The sequence below is a fragment of the Scyliorhinus canicula genome, chromosome 15, assembly GCF_902713615.1.
Source record: "Scyliorhinus canicula chromosome 15, sScyCan1.1, whole genome shotgun sequence".
Taxonomy (NCBI): Eukaryota; Metazoa; Chordata; class Chondrichthyes; order Carcharhiniformes; family Scyliorhinidae; genus Scyliorhinus; species Scyliorhinus canicula.
In genome coordinates this window covers 39,608,415-39,618,610 of record NC_052160.1, presented here as the reverse complement: position 1 = coordinate 39,618,610, position 10,196 = coordinate 39,608,415, and the positions used below count along the sequence as shown (strand labels likewise).

Below are 10,196 nucleotides of genomic sequence, written 5' to 3'. Positions count from 1 at the left end.
CACCTGAAAGGCACAAGAAAAGATGCATGATGAGGGTGGGGGCGAGGGTGGGTGTGAGGGTGAGAGTGGTGTCGGGGTGAGGGTGAGGGTGCTGTGGGGGTGGCATTGCGGGAGGGGGGGGGTTGACACACTTGAGCATTGAGAACTGCAATTAAGCGCGATCTCATTTCATCACCCGCGGCCAATCTTCACCCTGGCAACCTCCCTTTGGATCACATCCAGGGCCCCTTAGCCACGGTGAGGAGCCGCAGATCCGGCGGTCCCCCTACAGTTTTCTCCCGCTCCCGACAGTTATGGGTGGTTTCAGAAGGGGCGGGGGAGAAACAGAAAGCGACAGTGTTAGACAATCTGACGCATAAAGCCCAGGGGGTGGCTAGCTGGTGGCATGCCCTGACGGCCCAGTGAGTGCAAGCCGACATGCATGCCATCCACTACCCTCTACACCTGGGCACCCAGCCGTGGCAGAGAATCTTCCATCCAGGGCATCCTGTTGGGCATGGTCGAGGTCAAAGTTTACATAGTTCACTGCCCGGGCAGCAAACAGGGGTTCTGTGACCTCACTGTGACCTCACTGTGACCTCACTGATACACTTGCGGCTGGAGCTTGTGAGATGCACAAGTCCCCGTTTGAGACCTGGAATGATCCTGCATCACGACAGTTTGGAAGAATACTAATGGTAAAGGGAACAACAATTTACATTGCACAAGAAGAAAAATGCTGATTGGTCGGCCAGTGGACTTTTGGTACAGGCATTGCCATGGAAAATGCACCAGGGAACAGTTGACTGCCAAGCTTTTGTTGTTTCTGGCTGTTCACAACAGATCGAATCCAACCAGCCCGTTCTTACAAAACTCAAAACATAGTGGGCGGGATTCTCCGACCCCCCACCCCCGGTGGGTCAGAGAATCGCCGGGGGTGGTGTGGGGGGGGGGGGGGGGGGGGGGGCGTAAATCCCGCCCGGCAGCCCCGCGATATTTTCCAGCTGCCCAAAAATCCCGTCTACGTGAATCGCGCAACAAGCCTCGGAGAATGTTGCAGACCGGCGCGCGCAACGGGCCCCGGGGCCGCCTCAATTCTCCGGGCCGGATGGGCCGAAGTCCCGCCGACGTGACCGCCGGCGTAAATCAAACTACCTATTTAACGGCGTCAACCAGTCAGGTAGGGGTCGGCGTGGGCGGATGCCGGAGAAGTGACGGCACGGCCGCAGGTGGTGGAGGAGGGTCACAGGAGCAGTTGGAGTGCGCGTGCCGGGGGGGGGGGGGGGGGTGGGGGGAGGGGCTGTGAGGGGCTGGGGGGAGGAGGGAGAAGAGGGGAGGAGGAGGGGAGAGGTGTTGGGGGAGAGGCGGGGTTGGGGAGGGGGATGGGGAGGGTACGTGATGGGGAGCGTGCGTGCCAGGGAGGGAATGGGGGGGGAGGGTGTGCGGGAGGGGGGAGGGGGTTGGGGAGGGTGCATGCCGGGGAGGCGAGGGGGGGGGGGGTTGGGGAGGGTGTGTGCTAGGGATGAGAGGGGCGGCAGTTACAGAGGGTGCGTGCCGGGGACGAGAGGAAGGGGTTTGGGGACGGTGCTTGCCGGGGGGGGGGGATTGTTCGCCTGGCCAGGTGCCAGCTGTCAACAGTCGCAACCATGCAGCCCATGGCACCCGGCTGCGGGGGGTATGGGCAATGGTGGCATGTCGTCTATCCCCCCCCCCCCCCCCACCCCCTGCAGGCCGTTATGTTTGATGATCACCCAGCGATGTTAGCCGCCGTGGCAGGAGCCGCACTTCTACATGTTGCCCTGGGAGAGTTGGAGCAGGAGCGTGCCAGGGAGGCGGCGGAGGCTGCAGTGAGGAGCGTGCCACAGGGTGGCAGGTGGCAGCCGCGCAGGCTGGAGGGCCACCCGCCAGGCAGGAGGGGGAGGGGGAGGAGGTGGTGGTGCCACGGTGATGTAAATGCCCGATGAGGACCCGTGTGTACCGCCCCCACTCGTCATACCAAGACCTCACGGACCGGGAATGCAGGAGGAGACTCCGGATGAGCCGGGAAACCCTGGCACACATCTGCCACCTGATGGCACACCTGGGACCGCGTGGCACTGGGGGAGGACACCCTCTCCCCGCGTGACCGTCAAGATTACCATGGCCCTGAACTTTTATGCCACGGAGTCATTACAGCCGCCGAGTGGGGACCTGTCCGGCATCTTGCAGGTATCGGTGCACCGGTGCATCCGGGCAGTGACAGACACCCTTTATGCCATTGCGGACCGCTACATCCGGTTCCCTGTGAACCGGGCGAGCCAGGATGCCCGGGCAGTGGGCCTTGCTGCCGTGGCCAGGATGCCCATGGTCCAGGGGTGATCGATGAGATGCAATTCGCCGTGCGACCAGCTGCGGATAAAAGGGCCGTGTTCATGAATAGGAAGGGGACCTGTTCCACGAACGTGCAGGTGGTCTGTGACCACCTCATGAGGATCCTGCACGTCTGCACCCGGTACCCGGGCAGTGTACATGACTCATCGTATTGGCGCAATCTTTCATCCCCACCATGTTCGAGGGACGCCCCCACCCACTGTCTGAGGGGCTGGTTGCTGGGCGACAAGGGTTCCCGTTGCGGTCGTGGCTGATGACGTCTATACGGAGGCCACAGACTGACACGGAGAACTGCTACAACAATGCCCATGCAGCGACCAGGGGTGTGATAGAAAGGTGCTTTGGGCTGCTGAAGATGCGCTTCAGGTGCCTGGACCGCTCAGGATGTGCTGCAGGCAGAGACATAGAAGGGGAGGAACAGCCAGATGAGACGCAGACCTCCCCAGATGAGGAGGGTGGGGGGCATTGGTCAGGACAGACAAGGTGGACATGGACGGGAGGCTGCCCACCATTACCGGCTGGGCTAGCGGGCACGGGACAGGCTGATAGTCGCCTGGTTCACGGACGAGGGGGGTGTTGGAATCGCCGAGTATGGGCACAGACTGCACACGACACCAGCCGACCACCCTCACCCCCCGCTACCCACCCACCACCAACCACCCTCACCCCACCCACCCAATGCCAACCACTCTCACCCCACCCACCCAACACCAACCACCCTCACCCTGCCCACCCAAAACCAACCACCCGCACCCCACCAGCATGCACACCACCCCTCCATTGCACATCCACCTGCGGCACAACGGGCAGGGCTCACAAGGTCGCCGGTGGAAGCGTGTCTATTGCAGGCCATGGAAGATGATGACAACCAGCCTTGCGATGAGCTCTGGGCTCTACATCTTTGGACAATGTCTGACCCATGGCCACAGTACCACCATCCACCCGGACCATTCCTGCATGCGGTCGTGAGACTGCAGCGCACGGTCCCGTCGTCTGTTCGGGGGGATGACGAAGGCGACTCGGGAGATGGGGCGCACATTAACCTGAGGACGATGTTCTATCACCCATCACACACCCACTGGTGCCCACCTCACACCACACACCCCCACGCATTGGACAGAGTACAGAGGCAGCTTCTGTAGGTGTGAAAGTGATTTCAATAACAAACAGTTCATACACGTGCCCTAGCCCCTAAAACCCGACTGTGTCCTGCACCCGTGCCAACTTACTCAGTGTCTAGTTTTTTTGCCTTACGTGCCCTATGACTACGTCTAGGTGGTTCCCCAGATGGTACAGCAGAACTGGAGGTGGACTCCTGCGATTCCTGCCCTGTGACTAGGGACCCCTTTGGCGGCCGTTTCCTGGGGGGGGCGGCCTGGCCTAGATGGGCCAGGCTACCGCTCGGGCGACTGGGATGGCGAGCTGCCAGCCTGTCCTGCCCGCTGTCCACCAAATGCACCTGGGATGGAAGGGGGGTGGAGTCCGAGGTGTCGCGGTGTTCCGGAACCTCCCCTACAGGTGGACACGGAACGGGCCCCAGCAGCTCCTCCTCCCTTGGGGGGACCAATGGCCCCAGGGCCGCTACACGGGTCGGGGATGCGAACGGACCGAGCACCCAACAACCCCCGGACACCTGCCAGTCCTGGAGGCGACAGGGTTCTGTTGCTGTGCCTGTGAGAGGGCAGCCATGTCCTGGGCCACGGACGCCGCGTGCACGGAAAGCCCCACACCTTGCATACTGCGACCCATGTCTGACACCGTTGCACCCATTGCCTCCACCGTGGGTGCCACCCGTGTGGTGTCGGCCTGGGTGGCATGCATGACCGGCACCACTCCCTGCTCCTGGACATGTGTGGACTCCGCCACCTGCGTCTGCAGCTGCCGCAAGCGGCCGTCAGCCCCTTTGGTCCTCCTTGGTCCGTGACTGCATCGGGTCTATGGGTGGGTGTGGTAACTCCAGGAACCCGGGACCCGTCTGGGTGGCAGATGGTTGCCTGCGGCCGGCTGCCCTCCAACTGCCCAGCCCCTCGGCTGCTCCTGCCTCCACCTGCTGTACCGGGAACGCTGTGTTGTGCGCACCAGTTAGTTTACCAGGTGCCTCATTGCTAAAGTGCCCAACCGAGGTGAGTGTCTTTGCAATGGTGGAGGGTGTATGAGATAGCAGTAGTATTGTGTCGTGCTCCTCATCCGACCTGAAGTCCTGGGTCCCCTGGAGTGGTGATTTCTGTCCATCCGTCACCTGTGTGTGGGTGTCATGTGCGTCAGTGTCCTGGGTGTCAGTGTCCTGGGTGTCGGTGTCCTGGGTGTCGGTGTCCTGGGTGGGTGTGTTCTGGGTGGGTGTGTCCTGTATGTGGGTCTCCGGGGTGCTTGTGTCCCGGGCGTCATTGTCCTGGGTCGGCTGCGACAGGGGCCTGTTGCTGTGGCTGCTCTCCTTGTCCCTGGGTGTCGTACCCCCCCCCCCCCCCCCCCCGGCGTCGCGCACCCGCACTAGATGGGGGCAGCGTCATATGCCTGATGGACTGGGTCTGTCCCTGGCTCGTGGCCATCCTGGGACGTCCTGAGGGCGGTCGGCATCCGCGGGGATGCGGCAATGCACAATACAGAATGCATGGTTAGACATGCAGACGGGGATGGAGAAAGGGGGGAAGGGAGGATATGGGGGAAGGGGGTATATGGGGGAAGGGGGGATATGGGGGAAGGGGGATATGGGGGAAGGGGATATGGGGGAATAGGGATATGGGGGATATGGGGAAGGGGGATATGGGGGGATATGGGGAAGGGGGGTATGGGGGGATATTGGGAAGGGGGGATTTGGGGGAAGGGGGATATGGGGAAGGGTGGATATGGGGGATATGGGGAAGGGGATATGGGGGTATTGGGGAGGGGGGATATGGGGGAAGGGGATATGGGGGATATGGAAGAAGGGGGATATGGGGGCGGGGGGATATGGGGGAAGGGGAATATGGGGGAAAGGGGATATGGGGGTAGGGGAATATGGGGGTAGAGATGGGGAATGTGGAAAAGGGTGCAGGCAGTGGGGGGTCTCACTTGGCGCTGCATGGCGGGCGGCCATTTTGCCAGGTCTCGGCGGGGGGGGGGGGGGGGGGGGGGGGGGGGGGGGGGGACTTTCATGCAGTGATGCCGCGCGGGTGTCGATGACAGAGAATTTGCAACGTTTCGGGGGGCCCGGCGCCGGAGTGATTCATGCCGTTTTTTGGCGCCGTGTTCGGGCCATCGCGCCAATTCATGGAGAATCCCCCCCATATCCCCCTTCCCCGATGTGATTCTGCTATTGGACAACCCTTCCTAAACAATCCAGATTGTACTAAGAATTACACTGAAAATCTATTTAAGACTATGGCTCAGGCTCACAGTGTGGCTCAGTTACTCATGCTAGAAGCTACATCTGTTCACACACAGTGCTCTGCCCTCTGGAGACAGAAGGAGCATGTTCACGCATTTCACCTTTTTCAACAAAACAAGTTGAGGGACAGCTATTCCCCGGTTCATCCCCCGAGGCAATGCCTTGACCAATCAGTGTCAACCTGCCTGGTTTGAATTTGAACAATGGCTTGACAGTTAACATGTTCCTTGGTGCACTCTCCATGGCAACGCTTCCACCAATCAGAGCCTACTTGCCAACCAATCAGTACTCTTTTCATAGATGTCAGGTAGAAATTACAACTGAGAACCAAGGTGAATATACAGTAGAAGGTTCAGAAGGGAGGTGAAAAACAACATAAGAGAAGGAAAGAGAAAGTATGAAAGATTGGCAACTAACATAAAATGGAATTCTAAAGTCTTCTATCGGCATATCAAAAGTAAAAGTGTAGTAATAGAAGGAGTGGAACTGACTACTGTAGTGACCAAAAGGATTTACTCTACTTTACAACTGTCTTTACCAAGGAAGGAGATGCTACACTCAGGCCACGATGGAAGAGGCGATTCAGACAACACAAGTATTTGAAATTGATAAGGAGGAGGCATTTGATACACTATTTGTAAATGTATAAGGCATCAGGACTGGGTGAGATGCAGAGGGATAGGAGAATGGAAATTGTAGAGGCACTGACCATAATCCTTCAGTTTTCCTTTGGCTCAGGGGTGGTGCCACAGGGCTGGAGAATTGTAAATGTTATGCCCTTGTCAAAAAAGGGTGTGAAGGTAAGCTCATCAAATAGAGGCTGATCAGTTTAACTTTGGTAATGAGGGAACTTCGAGAGACAACAATTCAGGACAAAATTAATAGTGACGAGAACAAATGCAGGTTAATTAAGGAAAGCCAGCACAGATTTCTTCACGGAAAATCCTGTTTAACTAATTTGCTTGAGTTTGTGAAGAGGCGATAGTGAGGGTTAATGATGGCGATGCTGTAAATGTAATATACGAGGACTTCCAAAAGGCATTTGATACAGCAAAGTTATAGCTCATGGAATAAAAGGGAAGTCAGCAACATGGATCTGAATTGGCAATATGGATGTGAGAAACTGTGTAGCGGTCATTAGTTTTTCAGGCTTAAAGAGGGTTTCCCAGGGATCAGTGTTGGGACATGTATTCTTCCTGATATATATTAATAACCTAGACCTTGGTGTACAGGGCAGTGCATGTTAGCATGATGTGAAACTTGGAAGTATTGTGAACTGTGGGGAGGATCGTGTATAACTTCAAAAGGACAGCGACAAGTTGGTAGAATGGGCAGACAGGTGGCAGATGAAGTTCAATGCAAAGAAATGTGAAGTGATTTCTTTTGGTAAGATGAACATGGATAGATAATATAAAATAGAGGATGCAACTGTAAAGTGGGTGTAGGACTAGAGGGACCTAGGTGTATATGTACATGAGTCATTGAAGGTGGCGGGCAGCATTCAGTAGCCTAGATTTTATTAATAGCGACATGGAGTATAAGAGCAAGGAGGTTATTTTGAACCTCTATAAGTCACAGGTTCGGCCCGAGATGGATAATGGTGTCTAGTTCTGGGTACTGCAATTTAGGAAAGGTGTGAAGGTATTGAAGAGAGAATGGTTGCAGGGGTATGGAACTTCATAAGTAAAGTTAGATCGGAGAAGTTAGGGCTGTTTTCCTGGGAGAAGAAAAGGCTAAGAGGAGATTTGAAAGAGGCATTCAAAATCATGAGGGGTCTGGACAGAGTAGATAGGGAGAAAATGTTCCCACTCGTAACAGATTTAAAATGATTTGCAAAAGAAGCAAAAGTGAGAGGAGAAAATGCTTATTCATGCATTGAGTGGTTAAGATATAGACTTGTAAGACTTCTTACTAAGACATAGAATGCATTGCCTGAGAGAGTGGTGGAGGCAGGTTCAATAAGGGCATCCAAAAGGGAATTGAACAGTTATCTGTAAAGGAAGAATGTGCAGGATTACAGGGAGAAGGCAAGGGAGTGGAACAAAGTAAGTTGCTTATTTGGAAAGCTGGTGCAGACATGATGGGCAGAATGGCCTCCTTCTACTGTATCAATTCTGTGAAGATACTTGTTTAGAAATGAAGTATGTCAATTTCAAAATTAATATGCAATTCAGTTGTATTAAGATACTTTTCATAAGAACAAAAGAACTAGGAGCAGGAGTAGGCCATCTGGCCCCTCGAGCCTGCTCCGCCATTCAATAAGATCATCGTTCATCGTTTTGTTGCCTCAGCTTCACTCACTGCCCGCTCACCATAAACCTTAATTCCATTACCTTTAGCCCCATTAGCTTGCCCAACACTACCTCCTTAGTGATAATGATTGTTTTTAGATCCTCACCTGCCATAGACCCCTTGCCATCAATTATTGGCATGTTATTTATGTCTTCCACTGTGAAGACCGACACAAAATACCTGTTCAATGCCTCGGCCATTTCCTCATTTCCCATTATTAAATCTCCATTCTCATCCTCTCGAGGACCAATGTTTACCTTAGCCACTCTCTTTCATTTTATATATTTGTAGAAAGTTTTCAAAAATCTATCTATCTTTGCATTAAAAACATTCAACGAGGTAGCCTCAACTGCTTCACTGGGCAGGGAATTCCACAGATTTACAACCATGTGGGTAAGAAGTTCCTCCTCAACTCAGTCCTAAATCTGCTCCCCCTTATTTTGAGGCTATGCCCCCTAGTTCTAGTTTCACCAGACAGTGGAAACAACCTCCCTGCTTCTATCTTAACTATTCCCTTCGTAATTTTTTATGTTTCTCTAGGATTTCCCCCCCCCCCCATTTTTCTAAATTCCAATGAGTATAGTCAATATGCCCAATGGGACAATTTCTATCCAGTTGTTTTGTTATTTCTTCCTTGATGATAGATTCAAGCATTTTGCCCACTACACAAGTTAAGCTAACTGACCTATAGTTACCCGTCTTTTGTTGACCTCGTTTTTTAAACAGTGGCGTCACATTTGCTGTTTTCCAATCTGCTGGAACCACATCAGAGTCCAGTGAATTTTGGTAAATTACCACAAGGGCATTTGCTATTTCCCCCGCCATCTCTTTTAGTCCCTGGGATGCATTCCATCAGGGCCAGGAGACTTGTCTACCTTTAGCCCCATTAGCTTGCCCAACACTACCTCCTTAGTGATAATGATTGTTTTTGGATCCTCACCCGCCATAGACCCCTTGCGATCAATTATTGGCATGTTATTTATGTCTTCCACTGTGAATACCAACATAAAATACCTGTTCAATGCCTCAGCCATTTCCTCATTTCCCATTATTAAATCTCCCTTCTCATCCGCTAAAGGACCAATGTTTACCATAGCACTCTTTTTCATTTTATATATTTGTGTAAAGTTTTTCTATCTGTTTTTATATTATGAGCCAGTTTTCTTTCATAATCTATCTTACTTTTCTTTACAGCTTTTTTCAGGGCTTTCTGTTGACCTTTAAGTATTTCCCAATCCCCTTGTTTCCCACTAATCTTTGCACTTTGTATGCATTTTCTTTCAATTTGATACCCTCCTATATTTCCTTAGACACCCATGGCTGATTATTCCTTTTCCTACAGTCCTAACCTTTTCACTTGTATATACTTTTGCTGAGCACTGTGAAAAATCACTTTGAAAGTTCTTCACTGTTCCACCAGAAAGTCTTTGCTCCCAGTCTACCATAGCCAACTCCTCCCTCATCCCATTGTAGTCTCCTTTGTTTAAGCACAAAACACTGGATTGGATTTTATCTTCTCACCCTACATCTGTATTTTAAATTCAACCATACTGTGATCGCTCCTTCCGAGAGGACCCTAACTATGAGATTGTTAAGGTTCAGAATGTCTTTTACTATATGATTCTTAAATAAATCTGCCCCATTGCACAAAACACAAGGCTACAGTATCTTTATCTTAGTTGGAACCTAGTTGGTTCCACAATGTATTGGTCAAGAAAACTATCTCAAAGGCATTCCATAAATTCATCAAGCGGTTATTGGATAGGTACATGGAGCACACCAGAATGACAGGGAGTGGGATAGCTTGATCTTGGTTTCGGACAATGCTCTGCACAACATCGAGGGCCGAAGGGCCTGTTCTGTGCTGTACTGTTCTATGTTCTATCTTCGAATCTACCTTTGCCAATCTGATTTGCCCATTCTATATAAAGATTAAAGTTCCTGGAATTGTTACATTGCTTTCTCTACAAGCTCCAATTATTATTTTCTTAATGCTCTGTGCAACAGTATACTTACTGTGAGGTGGCGTATTAATTAGTCCCATCAGAATTTTCTAACTTTTAAATTCTTAATCTCCCCCAATACTGATTCTATCTCCTGATCTTGTGAAGCAAGTTACATTCTCACTACTGCCCTTATCCCATCTTTTACCATGAGGGCTACTTCTTCCCCTTTCCTACTCTGTCCGATT

At 52.5% G+C, this 10,196-nt stretch overlaps 1 long non-coding RNA gene across 3 annotated transcripts in view; it reads left to right on the top strand.

The window, feature by feature from the left end:
- The first annotated feature begins 600 nt into the window (after positions 1 to 600).
- The window catches only part of LOC119978014, a 32,597-nt gene continuing 23,001 nt past the window's right edge, over positions 601 to 10,196 (top strand). The window contains exon 1 of one of the 3 annotated variants that reach the window (XR_005463344.1): positions 601 to 677. This is a non-coding gene — a long non-coding RNA (uncharacterized LOC119978014). The other 2 variants (XR_005463345.1, XR_005463346.1) reach the window with 2 other exon arrangements.